Below are 17,500 nucleotides of genomic sequence, written 5' to 3' on the forward strand. Positions count from 1 at the left end.
CACTTGCAGATCACTAAAGCCAATAACTCTGCTGGTGAAGCACTATTCTCTTGCACCATAGCCAAATTATGGAACTCACTCCCACCCACAACTACCTCCATACCATCATGCACCCACTTCAAAACTTTACTAAAAGTGCAACTAAAAGCATGCTGGCTATGCCCTTGCAACTCCCACTCTAATATCATCCACCCCATCCAACCACTACCTTTCTTTCCACCCCACTAACTACCTTGATTATAGCAAGCTCAGATGCTCATAAGCCAGTACTTATTATACAGCACAAACTTCTTCTTGTAACATTTGTTAATGTCTGGTATGCACTTCACAGTTAAAGATTCTAGTTGTCTACTGATGTACTATGTTCTTCATCTGTAAATATGTTGTAAGTAATTGCTATGTAAATTGTTAATCACTATGTAATCCAATGTAAATACTGTCTGTTTATTTTAACTGTGGAGCTTTTCTCCCTGTGCCTCCGCTGAAAATGGACCTACGTCCAGTCGGACAGTCCCGGTCAACAAATTTAAATAAATAAATAAATAAAAATAAATATGTAGAAGGTGAACACAATATGGAACAGCCACTATGCTTACAGTTAACACCTGAACAACTGGATACTGTATGGGCCACCCATGCAAATAACAATTATTGCCTGCAACATATACCCACAGAGACGTCATAGGAAAAAACACCACACACAGGTTTGCAGAAATGGAAAACCTTTATTTGTGTACTATTACAGGTCTGTATGCCATGTCATATAGCTGTTCAGACACTGATATCCATATAAACAGAGTAATGCAACTGTGAAACAGTAATACTAATACAGTAGTCTGGAAAGGTTCACAAATGCTGTACAGTCCAGGGGTATACACAGAACCCCTTAGTGCAAAATATGTTTACCATGCCTGACAATATGGATGTCGACAGCCATGTAGATGGGTATAACACATAACGACTGGTATACATCTGCCACCATAGGTTATGCATTCACACACCTCTGGCCTGACACGTAATAACTGCTGGTACAGGGGTGCCATGGCCACATACTACCCACTAGATATTGACATACATCTGTACAGCATCCCACTGCTCTCTCTGACATACATGACTGTTAAGGGAGGCCTGGCAGCAGTACATCAGGCAAGTATCTGCACACAACATCTCACTGGGTAAGTACACTAAGATGGTAGGCATGTAACGACTGTGCATTCTACAGGCAGACTGGCTCAACACTTGCCTACATCTCCTATGGGGGAATGCTCATGTACCTGCATATATAGCAGGCTCTACAGGCATGTCACAGCACAGGGTAAGATACACCTGTGTGAAAGTGTATAACCACAACCAATGTGAACACAGCCACAGCCACATATGGTATGCTAGCATAATATTACAGTATATGGACTATCTGTTCGATACCATCCTCATATGTGCCACTCACAGACTAACCCTACATATACTGGGCTGCTACACAGTTTGGTCTGATGGCTGTCTGTGGTATAGGACATGTGTGTGTATGGTCCTACAAACATATAAGCCAATATGGTAACATACAGTGGAGCAGCATGTAACATCAGATAGGACGGGACTTAGAACAATGACATCTACCACAGTCTGTACACAGGCTAAAGTACATATTACAATACACACACTGTTGACATTCACCATTAGTACACAGACCTCAGTACTGTACAAACATCCACAGAATGTCCAGGTTATGTCATCAAATATAACCCGTACTGTACATAACATGTGTAGCAGTCTAATATCTCACTGGCTTGTTATCAGATATGATGACACTAATTATGGTGTACACATATGCAGCTCTTAATGCACAACATATGTACAAAGGTTGAGAGAGTAGTGTCTGGAAGCACATACAAGGGCCAATATTGTCATGTTGCTGTGATAACCTCATACATTTACTGTCGTGACAGGGTTTGTTGCAACACATGTCCTATGAGTGATATGAAGTCAGTAACTTTCACGATCTTTTACTATTGACTGCAATCCTTACACTACCTTCTGCAGTTCACAGATACATGCTCTGTGGGTAACACATGAAAAGAAAGGCACAACACACTGCCCAGTCTGCAGATGGCCCTACAGATGGGGATTCCTTATATACATAGAAATGACATGGCAGGTACAGAAACATGTAGGACAGCCATAACCACACACACACTGTTAAAGCAACATTAGTCCAAATGCAGTACAGCAGCACTTACAGACTGTAGTCAGGTCAGGCACATCACCCTCCTGTGTGTTGCCCTGTTTCCACAGTGTATGTTGTTAGAGGTAAATCCCCAATCCATCTGAGATGCTGTTTGCCAAACAACAGATCTAGTTCCTTCTGACAGTGAATGAAAAGAGCCAACACCAACATGATGTTCCTAGATATTGGAGTGTGTTGCCAGACAAGTGGCTATGGGAATGTTACCACAGCTGTTCCACATGCAATTAGCTAGGGGAGGGCTGCAATTTGTGCAGAGGCCATCAGCTGATCATGAGCATAACTTAAAATACACAGGCAGCTGCCTAAGCATAGCAGGTGTAGGTCTCCACATCCACCAGAGAGGGAGTGAGAGAGGCAGACAGAAACAAAGGCAATTCAGGGAGGGGTGAGAGAGTAAAACATAAGCATGATCGTGTCACACACCTACCAGCACAGGTTATCAAACCCCTGATGATGACTTTGTAGTGCTATCACAGCTCTATGCAATTATTGGATGCCCCACATAGGTTACCTGTTGTGGAGCCCTCAGAACATATATGTGATGGTGAGTGACATCTGCAACAGGGATATGGTAGCTATATGGTAGGTGACGTACATGTGCCTGTCCATATGAAGAGGTGCCTGTGTCAACACAGCCACGCTCTCACAGGGACACACACACATTGACACACTTGGCAGGGCCAGGATTACAACTCATCACTAGTGAGATTGCCACAACACATTACTGTGCAGGTATCACATGCACCACATGGGTCATACGGAGGTTGTATGGGCAAAGGGTATAGGGAGGTGTCTGATATCAGACTGCATGCTTCAGTATGCCAATGGGGGTTCTAGTGAGTGTGGATGTGATCATACGCATCATACAACTCATACGCAAACACACAGGGTGCCAGTACTGACATGCATGGGTGCATGCCTGCACGGGTGTGTGGTGGTCAACTGTGCCAGACAGCTATACAAGGCTAGGTGATGGGTATACCTTGGCATCAGGCCACATGACAATGGTCTGCATTGTTTCTGCATTTTCCCACACAGGTGGTTATTGTATCCCCCATCCAGTCACCTAGGTGACTATTGTGTGTGGCCAATGCTGTGCATTGCTTGCCATATATGTGTTCCTGAGTCCATGACATGGACTGTGTCTGGGATGTGCACACCTCCCACATGCATGTACAGTGACATGTGAAACTATACCTGGGGTGTCTGGCCCATGTTGTGTACATAGATTATCATCAGATGTGCCAGTCTTGGCCACCTGTGGCAGGAACTGGTAATGGACATCAGGTTTACCCTGCACCTACATAGATTGCATGATAATGGCATTCCCTGATGTCTTTGGAATCTATCCATACAGGGCATGTTGTCAGTCATGGTATGCCCCTTGTGGGTCACATGTGATGGCACCACAGGTGTTGCAGGTGTCCATTGCGGAATATGGGGAAGGTGCACTGTCTGCATGTACATGCCTATTGGACAGATGGATAGGGTACCATGCCCTCTGTCGCCCACTGAAATCACTCCATAGTTACTATCAGTGGCCAATATGCAGTGTACGACCCACATATTGGCTGTTGCCTAGGTATGTGTGTGTATGTATGAGACATGGGTTCAGAGTGTGCTCTGGGTACTGCTGGGGTTGCTAACTGTGATTGCCTGGCCTTGATGTCACATGTATGGGTATGGATTTGCACCCCAGAATCTCAGCTATTAAACATCAGTTATCCCTGTACAGTAGACATTGTGATATATACTAGACCCACCATATAAGAAATTTGCAAAACCCGCTACACATTGGGCCCAGGTGTCACACACTCACACCCACAGGATGCAAGTTACAAACATGCGCACACACACACACACACACACACACACACACACACACACACACACACACACACACATACACACCTGTCTTAGAGTAGAACCCCTACCTAACTATTACACTACAGCACTACACAGCTATAGAACGTGCCATGGAGATGACTGAACTACTCCTTCCCCAAAGGTGTATATCACATTGGATGACATCAGCAGGATTGCCAAAGTAGAACATTCGAATTGTAGTGAGTGTGACTAGCCTAAAATACATTGCTCTCTACACAGACATTGAAACACACACAAAACATCCAGACCTGCCAGAGTGGGAATAGAACCCTACCAGAGTTTTAAATCACACTACAGCAGTACATAGTTATGGCATGAGCTACAGAAATTACTGGGCTACAACCTGCCCAGAGGTGTATTTCTAGGTGGATGACATCAGCAGCCTTACCAGAGTTGAACATTTGACTCGTAAGGTGTGTGACTACCCTAAAAAGAATTGCTCCCTACACAGACAGAGTGAGACAAACATACACTTGCCATGTCTGGGATTAGAACACCTACTTAACTACTGTATCACCCTACAGCAGTATGCAGTTACCAGAAGTGCTACAGACATTACAGCCTTCCCAGAGGTGGATTTCTAGGTGAATGACATCAGCAGCCTTGCCAAAGATGAGTATTTGAATTGTGGGGAGTGTGACTACCCTAACAAGCATTGCACTCTATACAGAGAGACGCACAGTTGCCAAGGCTAGGGTTAGAACACCTACCTAACTACTTTATCATACTACAGCAGTACACAGTTAAATGACGTGCTAAGGAGATTACTGGGCTGCAACCTTCCCAGAGGTGTATTTCTAGGTTGATGACATCAGCAGCCTTCCCTAAGTAGAGCATTTAAATTGTACGGGGTGTGACTACCCTAAAAAGTGTTGCTGTCTACACAGACAAATAAACACACACACAGTTGCAAAGGCTGGGATTAGAACTCCTACCTCACTAGTTTATCACACTACAACAGTACGCAGTTATGGGATGAGCCACAGAGATGACTGGGTACAGTTTTCCCAAAGGTGTATTTCACAGTGGATGACCTCAGCATGCTTGTCATAGTGGGGCTCTGGGGAGGGCAGTGTGTGTGCATGGGCTATAACCCATTCATCTCATGGTTGACATGCCACATGCAGGCACAACCTGGGTCATATTTCACAGGTATGTGTATACAGCTGCTAGATGACTACTTCCTTGGACAGTCATGTTGCACAGCTGGCACGTGCACTACATACTCTGTAATGCTTACAGATACCAGTAGCTAGTATCTGCAGTTGGTGACATCTGGCCCTTGTGTGGTTGTGGCCCTTTCGCTGTGTTCTGGGTGGGACAGGCCTGGATGGCTCCTTGTCACAGTCACCCTCTTCCACACATCTATGTACATCTACCTTTGGCTTATTATAGTGTGTTGTCCTTAGATATATGTCTGTATTCCTATCCACTGTGTGTGCAAAGCATGTGTGTTGCATACTGAAGAGTGCCTCTACCAACATCTGTGACTGCCAGTTATGTCTGGTCCACTGGTGTTTGCAGACAGGGCCTTCATGTGTTTAAGTGTGTGAGCATGCCCAGTATGACCTTTCAGCGTGTTGTTGACTGACATTGCCTTCATGTCTCTAAGTGTGTGAGCATGCCCAGTATGGACATCTGTACTGAATGTGTGGATCGAGTCCAAGTAGTTTGTACTACAGTGCTGACCTTTGTGTTGTACACCTACAGGTTGCATGCTATCTCTGCAGGGTATGCATCAATCATTTGGCATTGACTGTTACTACATTTCTGTATAGCTGTGGGGGGCACACCTGACTATTTCTACATTTCTGCACAGAATCGAGGGGGGAGGCACACCTGACTGTCACTACATGTCTACATAGGGTGGGGGGGCACACCTGTCTATTTCTACATTTCTACACAGGATGGGGGCAACACCTGACTGTTACTAAATGTCTGCATAGGATGGGGGGCACACCTGAAACTTGTACACATTTGCTAAAACTGTCTTGGTATGTGGGGTATTCCATTTCATTCTGTAAGCGTACCTATCATGCTGACTACAGGCATATCAGTGTACTGCAGATCTTAGCTTTTAGTTACCTACATATTAGTTTCTGACTTCCTACCCTTCAGAACTGACATCCTACTGCATGATCTGCTGTCGTCTGTCTGTGTAGGCCTGGGAGGAAGTTACCCATAGGCCTCATTCAGAGGCCATAGCACAGCCTTTGTTTGTGTTTGTCTACTCCTGTCCTGCTGGCTGTGACTGTTGTAGGGTATGTGAACCCCCCCCCCCGCCTGGCATGTGTGAGTCACTTACCTCGTGGGTGTCCCAGTATTGAGGGCGATGCTGCAGGGTTGCCTATGTTGGATGCACATAGTACACTCCCTACACATGGTAAAGCAAAGGTAGTGTAATGCTTGGCATCCCTTTTACTGTATGTGATAGCCAGAGAGAGGTGTTATTCCATGGGTCCCTCCTGTGCCAGTGTATGTGCTATGTGTTGCCTCTTTGCCAAGGCCAGGGCATACTGGGCATGCCTCCTTCTGCCTACTGCGGCAGGCACAGGTTTTTCCTCCTCCGAGTCACTCTGTGGCTGTGCAGGCCTTGGCAATGGTGGGGGGGGTTCTGTGTGGCCCTGCCCCATTCTGTTCCTGCTGCAGCTGTTTCCGCAGGATCATATTGTGTAGCATGGCACATACAAGGACAATTTTGGTAAATGTAGCGGGTGAGCACTACAAGGCTCCACCTGATGTGTGCAGGCACCGGAACCGTGACTTGAGCATCCCAAACACACTCTCTACTATAATTCTGGTCTGTGTATGTGCTCATTATGGAGTTTTTGTTCAGGTGTGTGTACATTTCTGATGGGTGTCATCAGCCACGGCTCTAGTACGTATCCAGCATCACTCACTAGGTGACCGTCAGGGATGTCTCCACTGGCAAATCTCTGGTACAGTTGCTTCAGATGCCAGATGTGGGAATCGTGATAGTTTCCAGGGCAGCCAGCACACACATTCATTATTACGCCCTGGGTTTTAAACATGACCTGGCAGTTGATGGAGGGGAAGCCCTTGTGTTTGATGTAGACCCTACCCCACTGACTGGGTGGTGCTTTGATGTATATGTGCATGCAATCTATAGCACCCACTACCTCAGGGTATTCTGCTATTTGGTGAAACAGTTGCATATTGCTGGCCAACACCTCACAGGTGCTGGGGAAATATACATGCTCACCGACATGTGCTGAAATGGCATCCAGGAATTGGTGGAGTACCCTGGATGCTGATGCCTGTGAAATCCCCATCATATACCCAGTTGGCCTTTGTAAGGTGCCTGTAGCTAGTACTCGTAGGCCTATACATACCTTGGTATCTACTGGGATGGGTTCCCCTCCGTTAGTTCTGTATGTGAGGCATGGCCAGCACAGCTCAACAATTTGCTGTAGGAGGTCCCTGCCCACCCTATACCACATCACTATCTCCAGCTTATGTAGCCCCTGGTAGGTTACCCTGGGTCTGTACACTCTTCTCCATCTCCTCACTGTGGGTTGGTCAACAGCACTCACATCCTCACCACCCTCAGCCTCTTCCACAAGTTGTTGTATGATTGCTATTGCAGCCCCAGTCATTTTGCTGTTGTGAGTGTTAAAAAATCCCCGCAAGTGATGTAGAGTGTGGGAAAAACCAGAGGGGAAGGTGTTTGCATAGTTTACAGTAGTGTTCTGGGCTGTGCTGGTCTACTGCCTGTGCAATTGGCTGATTCTGATACATTTCACCTGCCAGCTAAGCTAGTTCTCCTTGATTACCTTCTTACTGCTGTTTTCCCTTCCCATTGCCTTCCTGTTTAAGCCCATGTGCGCACTACGCAAACACAGCGCTCAAATGTGCAAACCACTGCTATTTCCTGGTTTAACTTTGTTTTTCTTCCTGTAAAACCCAGTGCGCAGTGCGCACACCTGCTTAGGCTCTGTAAAGACTGCTAGACAGGTTTAGACACACCCCCCAGCTTAGCTATGCCAAGCTAGGAGCAAACCCGAGCCACAGGGCTCCAGTCCGCTTACAGTATGCCTGACACATACACCCATGATGTCATCTAACTCCTAGGCTTGCACCAAGCTATTCCTACTCTTACACTGTTGGAACCTGACTCACATGCTGGGAAAAACTGAGATTCACTATCCTTCCCCTCATTTGCATAGGATTGCCTGCTAATGCATAGTTACATGTCTCACACTGAGCCTCCCCACTTAGCAACCACTAGTCACTGGCCAGGTTGTCTTCTGCCTGCCATTGACTTACATGGCAGAATAGTGATTTTAGTTAGACTGCTTATTTTAGGTTTATTTTATTATTCCTCCTGAGATCCGGTAAAAAAAAATAAAAGTTAATTTTTGTATTTTTTTGTTGTTTGCAATGCCAATGGCCTTATACTTGGCCACCGAAATGCTTACTACATGATATGCAGCCTTTATTTGGGCCTGTCACAGCTCCATTTTGGATTTTGCAGAAATGTACTCGGTTACTAACTGAGTACATTTCTGCAGATAGCACTATTCTTGCACAGACTGTTGCAAGCTTCCTGGATTGCAAAATCACTTAATTTGCATAGATTTCTCCTTCCAATAGGTTGATTTGCAAACCAGGGCTTAGAACGTGCAGGATTAGTGCAGGAGCACTCATGCATGCCCCTGCAGGCTGTTCCTGGATCGCACAGCAGACATATTGCCTGCTTGAGCTCCTGCACCGATCTTGCACTCCGTGCAAGCTTTTGAGAATCCAGGGGAGCATATGTCTTTAGAGTAACAGCTACTAACTAACATTTTTGTTTTGCTAATGAGTAAACTCAAATGTTAATTTTCATTATAGTTTATTCCACCTGTGAGACAAGCTGAAAGCTTGTGTTACTATGATGTAAGACTCCTCTGTTGCTGCACTTAGCATGGAAAAAAGTCGCATATACACAATGCTGCTTATGAGGTGTTGTGGTTTCAGAAATGTATAATGTTGCATCAGGAGTTTTCAGATTCAGAAACATTTTAAGGGGCAATCCTAATCAACAAAATTAATTGGAAAAAAGTCACACTTTTTGCATCAAAAACTGCAGCATTTGATATACGTGGTAAGGAGTTTACTTGCAACACTAAAGGTTTGTTATTTATATTTGCAATGGAAAGTGCAACAAAACACTTTAATATGTATCCTCAGTTCTCTTATTTCATCTGGTAAACCCTTGTCCCAGTCTTTCTCTTGTATTTGTACTTTCTTTCAGCCTTCCTTTCAATTATTTAATCTTTCCTCAGGATTCAATAAAATCTGTGCATGCTCCATGTAAAGGCTACACAGAATGTACCTATGTGCACAGCTATGGCAGTAGAATTCCATGCATATTAATCATGGCATGCTGCCAAGGAAGAGCATAGTAACAGTGATGCTGAATCTGTGTAGGCAGAAGTGTTGAGGCTGGTCAGATGTTATATACATGGTGAAGTTCCCTGTAATGATCCCTGCTGCAGTTGAAAAGTGCTGTAAATTAACAGTTTGTGTTTTAAATGTCTAATTTTTGTGGAATTATTTATTTATTTTTTTTATGTAATGTCCATTTGTGCAGTGCTGCATGGAGCGCAGCAATGCCAAGTAGTGCTTCCACATAAACAGCTGACACCTGCCAGACATCTAAAAATAAAAACTGGATGTAATTAATTATGGTATCTGTTCTTTTATGGGTTTTTTTTAATGTCTGTTTGAGCGGTGTGGAGTGCAGCAATACCAAGCCACACTTACACATAGACAGCAGATACCTGCCAGACATCTAAAAATAGAAACCAGACATAATTAATTATTTATTTCTGCTTTTGTTTAAATCCATTTAAGGCTGTTTGCATGGTGTGCTGTGGTAGCTTAGTAGAATATGTGAAGGTGCACTCAATTGCATGCTGTCCAAGTAGCTAAATTTATAGAGTAACAGCCTCAAATTCCATAGGTCCTGGGTTCAAGTCCCTAGCAGAAATGCCACTTGTTTAATGTAATATAAGTTTTTGTTTAATTTAAAAACATAACTTATATTTGGAAGAACTGCATAGTGTGAAGAGGTGCTTAAACATGGTTAGCCACTTTTGTTTGCGCATTGCTAAGCTTCACAAACCTCCATTGTGCAAGTTTTTACAATGCTCAGCTCTTCTTAGCTGGTTTGAATGATGCTAAGGACCATGGCGCTTTTTTGAGTGTTGCTGAATGATGTGTAAGGGTGGGAAAATAAGCGGAAATTCTGGAGCATTCGTTGGAGTCTATCTAACTGATAGTATGTCAGGTGGTGTTGGAGGTGGTGCATGCTTTTGGGCCCAGAGATGGGGTGTGCAGAAGTCCAGGGTTTTTGTTAGGCTCCTGATACACAGTTATGAACCTAGGCTTTTGCAGGGTGATTACCAGGGCTCAGAATGTAAGGCTGAGGCCTGGGATCAGTTGACCAGGAACTTACCAGTGCTACTGGTATCCCCTCCACTGGTAAGCAGTGTCATCACCACTATGATGACCTGAAGCATAGAAAGAGGTGAACTTTGGACACCTGGTTCCAAGAGGCGAGGGCTGGGCATGCCCCAGACATATGTAAGTATTGCTTCTAGTAGTTTATTATAATGCAAACTGAAGCTGTGCAAAATGGGTATGCATAATGGTATGCTTCTCTCCTAACACCTGCAGCTGAGAGGGCTCGAAATGCCCAGTCTCATGCCTGGGGCCTGGCAAGGTTGTGCTGTGAGTGTGGTAACTAAGGTTATATTATGCTAACTATAGTGCAATAAGCAATAAAGAATAAAAAACTGTACTGCAATAAAGAATAAACAATACAAATTGTAGTGCAATAGATGGGCAGTTAGAAGTGTAGTGCAATAAATAAACAATAGCAACTGTATTGCAATAAACACTAAAGAATACCAGTAACAGTAAGCAAAAAGGTGTACAGCAAGATTGTGGTCTCATAACCTAATTGCACTAGAGCGATATGCATTGTATGAGTCCATTAAGGTTGCTGCTTTCAAGTGTACAACTGTAATAACTGTAGAATGCAAAAGTAATCTTCTGAATATTGTATTGCTCAACTCATTGTATGATTCAAGGCTGTCTCCAGGCCAATTTCAGTCACATAATGTTCTCTTTTCCTTCCACTCCAGGAAAAAGTTATATGGGTGAGGTAGCCCACTTTATGGGTAGATATTCTGAGTAGACGTCAGAGATAATAAACAGCAGTACCAATAAAGTGTTAAGCAGCATTGTGTTTTCCTAAATAAATCTGTCTTAATATTTGCATTAGGGCTGTATTCATTGCATGTCTATTCTAAGTTGCTGCGGTCAATTGTTACATTATTTGCTGATGTCCCCTGCAGTCACAACTTTTGGGTTCTACTCCCATGCCTGCCAACTAAGGCATGATGGCTGTCTAGTTTACTTAATGTACACAAACATAGCTCTCAACTGTCACAATTTTCTGTAATGTAATTACAGCTGCCTAATCTGTCTTTTCCATGATTACCACATAAATGATTATCTGGAATGCAATATATTTTCAAATCTGTTTACAGAACACCTTGGTAGTCATGTAAGTCCACATTATGTGAAACTGTTCTGTGTAGCTGTGTACCTCCATTTGTTACTGCCTGGCCCATACTGTCCCATGCTAACTGAGAGGTATGTACATGCTACATCAGCTATAGAAGAATTGTAGTCACTGTACTCACAACTGACACTGCACGCCTGTAGAAGTATGTAGTAATGCTCTGTGTAATAATATTACCTGCGAGGTAACTAATGGTTTGTTTCTCTCTCTCTCCCCACCCCTATTTTTCTTTCATTTATTATTGTTATTTATTATTATGAAATAATATTAACATATTTTGTTAAACTAACTCTTTTATTGCCCTTATGGTTTAATTCATACTGGCTTGCTGTTAACATACTTACTGCTATGTTACTTAATGTTGTGTTACACATAATATACCTTAATATGTATTTGTATTAATAAGTATTATGTTCCATTCTGTTAATACTAGCATTTGTTTGGTTATTACTAACCTTAACTTATTGTTATAGCTACTTTACTAGAGCAAGTAAAGGTTCACCTGTTCCTTGTGATCCACCTACCTTGCCTCCTCCGTCAATGGCACCAGGTCCCAGCAAGTCTGGAAGCAAGCCTGGTTGTGCCCTCTCTGCTGCCCCTGCACTGCCTGTGGTGTTGGGTAGTACCACTACATGAGACGGAGATTGGCCCCCTCTGGGAGTGGTGGTGGAGGAGAAGTTTTCACCCATGATGAACTGCTGGGTTTAATGCATGGGATCATCTACTGTGGGTTTGGATGACGCCTGTGTCAGGTGGAGAGCATGCTGGCTACCCTGGTGGGGCAGCCTCACCCCTGAGACCAGCCTTCATCACAGCCAGTGATGGAGCAATGCTGACAGTCCCATGGATGGGAATATGAGTCACGCTGATACCTTGTGGAGGCACATTGGACTGGAATTTCACAACACCCTTCCCATCCAAAGTGTTTACCCCCCTTTTTGTCATAAACCACCCCTGTCTGCTGTTTTGTCTGTTTTGTCTATTTGCAAAAGCTTCCTCACCTACCCAATTTACCTCCCCCACATGTACCCATGTCCCTTCCCCAACATTCCACTCTCACCTTAAAAAAAAATAAATAAACACCTGTTCCAAAAAAAAAAAATCAGCCCATACATAGCTCTCCATTTCATATGTGTCCACTGAATACACATAATTTGCTCCAATTGGCTTAAATTATGTGTGTCCACTGAGCACACATAATTTTCTCCAATTGGCTTAACAATGTAATTATGTTGTCCTCACCTCTCTCTCTCTGGGGTTTAGAGTCCAAAGTCATCTAAAAATTCTGTCAAAGTGCACAGTTCATGATGTACAAGAAATGGATAGCTATGGCTATTTCCTACCTTTCTGCACATACCTACCAGACTTTCTCTATGTTTTTCCCCCTGCTTGCACCCCATTTCACTACTTTCCTATCCCCCCATTTTTCATTTCTTTATATATTTTAGCATGACGTGCAGCTTCGTTAAGCTCAGCTAAATGCAACTATGTTGATATATGTGTTTTAAATGATAATAAAAATGTACAAAATAAACAGTTGCCCCCTATTTCAAACCCAAGACCATCACACCTGTAGAACAGTGCATTAACCTGACACGCCACACAGCTGTTAATTAAAACAGTTTTTTTTAAGCAAAACATAGTGTTGGGTGTATGATCGTATAGCAGTATCTGTCATGGCACACATGGGAATAGCTGACTATTGCTAGTATCTTAGTTGTATCCAAACACTTTGTATGTTTGCATACTGACAATGGCATATGATATGTGTGATCAAGCAGTGGATACTGCCAGCCATTCCATTCTTGCTGTATCTCTACATAGTGTACTTCCACATATGTGATCCTGACATGTGTTCCCATTCTATTGTCTTTCAGGAAACTTGTCCAAGATGCTGTGCACCTTTCATGGATACAGAAAATGATATTATACTTGAAGGCCTCTAGCAACACCATGAACTCCAACTATCCAGGGACAGGCAAAACAGGGAAGAGCTGGCAACACTGTAGGCTGACCTTGTCTGTGATGTGAATGCCACAGGTTATCAGAGCAGGACATATGAGCAAGTTCAATACCACACCACAGACATGATCAGTGCTGCATGCTCAAGAGCAGCAGATGTAGCCAGGGATCGTGGTGTCACTGGTGGAGGGCCTGCAGTGGAACAACCACTCTCAGCCACTGAGGAATTCTTGGCAAACCTAGGCACACATGACAGCTCCCAGGCATCCATCACACCATACATCGTGGATATGGGTGCTACAGTTTCCATGGCAGAGGAGCATGCAGATAAGCTTAGTCTGATCACCATTGCAATGCTGTAACATTCAGTATGTCAGGCTGTACATACTCTTACATAGGTGTCAGGTCTGTGTTCATTGGGGGGAGGGTTTAACTGCAGTTTGACTCTCGTGCTCAGATGTTGACAGATATAACAATGAACACTGTAGCTATTGTAAATGTGAGATATATGGACATATGTAGGTTTACAGCAATGTAATCCCTAAAGTGTTATCCCAGTCCTGCTGCCTGGATTCATGTACTGTCAGCATGCCAACTGCACAGACATTGTCTGACTGTACATATTAGAGTCATACATATGTCTTGTAGGTGTATCCACACTCATACATCTCAACTGTACAGATTTTCATAGAATGTCCAGATTTTGCCTCATATTTTTGGTGTGTTCCTCCTAAAATCTGTTCCTTTCTAGCAAATAGCTCTGGATTGAAGTCATTACATAATGACAAACATTTGAGTTTAAGACTCCACATCCTTCAGAATATTCAGGCTAATGCAAAACCTATTATTCTATCAACTTTCTAAGTTTGTAAGGACAATATTTAAAATCTGTCCCTATTTGTCCCCCCCATCATTTTAGGCTTTGGCCAGGTTTTTTGCTCTAAAAGGTTGAGAGGTATGACCACATTGATAGATGTTACAGTATTGCCAGGACATTGCAGATTGCCATAGGTGTCAACTGTGCAGAGTCTTCACAAATGTCAACACTGTACCTCACTGTTGCTGATGAAATTGCTGTGCAATCAGTAATTGCAGGTGTCACATCATTGTTCACTTGGTGTATGTTTCAGTCTGTCATGGTGGCACAGACACATTCTGAAAGGAACTCCAGATGTATGCTCAGGGTTATGGATGAGGCACAGTCTGACATCCGTGACTGCCTCCACAGCATTGGTGACAACCCGGATCAATTCACTGATGCAGTGGAAAGAAGAGGGGCTGAGACAGTGTCTGTCTTGGAACACACAGTGTCTGTGCTGGAACATATGGTTGAAGTTGAGCACTGGCCTCGTGGACGTAGGTCAGCAACCCCATCCGCTTAGAGTCCACGTGGCCATGTACAATAATGCTCCCATAGTGGCAGTGCATCCAGTGCTACAGAAAGGAGTGTGCTGTCCACACCAAGATGTGGCAGACTATGGGCTCATGTTCCTGGGCATTCCTGTGGAGGACACTGTACCAGCAGACAGCAGTCACCATTAGGTACTAGCACCACTTCTGACCTTGAGAATGGAGGTGCCAGTGCAACTCCTGCCAGAACCACTTTCCCTATTTGGTGCCAGAGACAGTGAACTGTCAGCTCTACCATGCATGGTTCAAAGCTGTCCAATATACACACATGTAGGGCTAGCACTGAGGTTGACTGTATATACACACACACTCACACACCACTGTAAAATGCAGGTCACCTACAGACATGCATAGCACATTCCCATGGTCCATCTTGCCTGCTTCCCTGACTCACAAACATGCTGTTAACCTTTTGGGTCACCCTAAGCCTCCTGCACCCCCACACAACACCCTATGCAAATGATGATACTTGTGCCACATCTCTGTCATCCTCATCAGTGATGCAGGGAAATGAAGCTATGTGTCTGATACACAGAGTGACTATATACATTAACATGTACTTATGTAATGCATTGTTGTTTCGCCATGCCACCTGTAGTGGTTACTGACAGATACTGCATGCTGACATTTGTTATGAGTAAGCAACATAATTTTGCATCCTTTATGTTGTATGATGTTGTAATGGCTGTATACTTGCACAATGAAAGGTGTGTCATGGACCTGTTTCTTTTTCTGTTTCCAGATTCTGTTGGGGACACCTATGGATACACTGTGGCAATAAAGCCATAAATGACACAGCACAGAATAGAACATCAACTCAGAAGAAATATGTCCTCATCAAGGTACAGCACTATGGATGCATGGCTCCATAGGTCCATATGTACATCACAGGCTAACAAGGACAATGGTGTCACTCAGCATACTCATGTATCCCTATCTGTGAAAAGGTCTGATGCCCTTGATAAGTGTCACCAGGGTTTTGGCAGCTGACACATCTAAAAGCTGTGGTGCTGGAGATGACCCATCTACAAATTTCCTTTGTCCAGTACAGACATTTGTCTGAGAACAGCTATGATTGTCTTGTTCTGCATCCCATTGTGTATCTTGAACATGATGTGTATCACAGCAGATTTGTGCTTCACATGCATGGGGAGCTTGTTACATATAGGATGCACTGTCTGTGTTACATATCTGTCTCTCCAGCATGTACTATTTGTACCACAGAGATGGTGCAGGTGTTCAAAACAGGTAAGACGTGTTATTGCTGTCATGGATATGCGGAAGGTACACTGTGGGATCTGACACCTCCTTGTATGGCAGCCATACACATCCCCTCCAAAGTATTTAGGAGACAGACTACACATTTATGGTCTTGACACATACTCCATAGGACATATTATCTGCAATGTGTATTGGTGCACCAAAGAAACTGTGTGGATGCTACAGTTGTAAGATACGCCTGTGTAGTGACATATTAAGGGTGCCATTGTATGCAATGATAGGCATGATGAGTGCCACATTCAATATAGCAATAACAGTCTGGGATTTACATTGCATACCTTTCTGTTTAGGTTGTACAGCACTAAGTGTATCCCCACAATTTAACTACCAGTGAAAGTCAAAGGTTACATTACTCTCTGTGTCCATAAATACATGAGTAATGGCTCAAGTGTGTGTGGTGTGCAGACACTACTATATTTTCCAGGGGTGGATGACTTTCCAACGGATATTATTGTGCAGTCATTGGCATTTAGTATTTGTCAATGGCTCAGACAACAACTGAATGTGTGCCTCAGGCCATCCTAGATAACTGTTGGTTCTGTGTGGGATCCAGTGACAGCACCTGATATGCAATCACCTGCTAATATAGTCAGTCAGAGGTCACTGACAGTGGCTCTGACTGCAGAGAGGGAATGGCTAGAAAGGGTAGACAATTAATGATGTCTGGGGAAACCACTGGTGACTGGCGTCATTGCAGAATAGGTCTCCCACTGCTATCTTCCCAGATTATGACTGTCAGACACTTGCCCATCCACCAGCTGAAATAATACGCTGTAGATAACCTAAACAGTTTCCAGCAAGGTCTGCTGTCCTAATGTTGTCAAACACCTTGCCAGGCCATGGTAGGTAGAGTGAGTAATATTCCCGCCATCCGCTGCATAGTGCAACAGTCAATGGGGTCCACCAGTTAGAGTCGGTAGGAATGATTTGGCCTTGAGCATAACAAACAGTGTTTGGTCCAGTCTCAGTAGGTGTACAACAGTTTTGGTGTTTTGTGGAGAGCTGCCGCTTTTTTGTACTTTTTTAGGTGTACAACAGTGTTACTGCTCAAACACATGATAACTCCTTTCATGGCATTTCATTTCACATAACACCGAGAACTAGGGACACTGCTTGGCACT

Source organism: Protopterus annectens, chromosome 5.part0 (assembly GCF_019279795.1).
Source record: "Protopterus annectens isolate FY-2018-M chromosome 5.part0, PAN1.0, whole genome shotgun sequence".
Classification (NCBI taxonomy): domain Eukaryota; kingdom Metazoa; phylum Chordata; order Ceratodontiformes; family Protopteridae; genus Protopterus; species Protopterus annectens.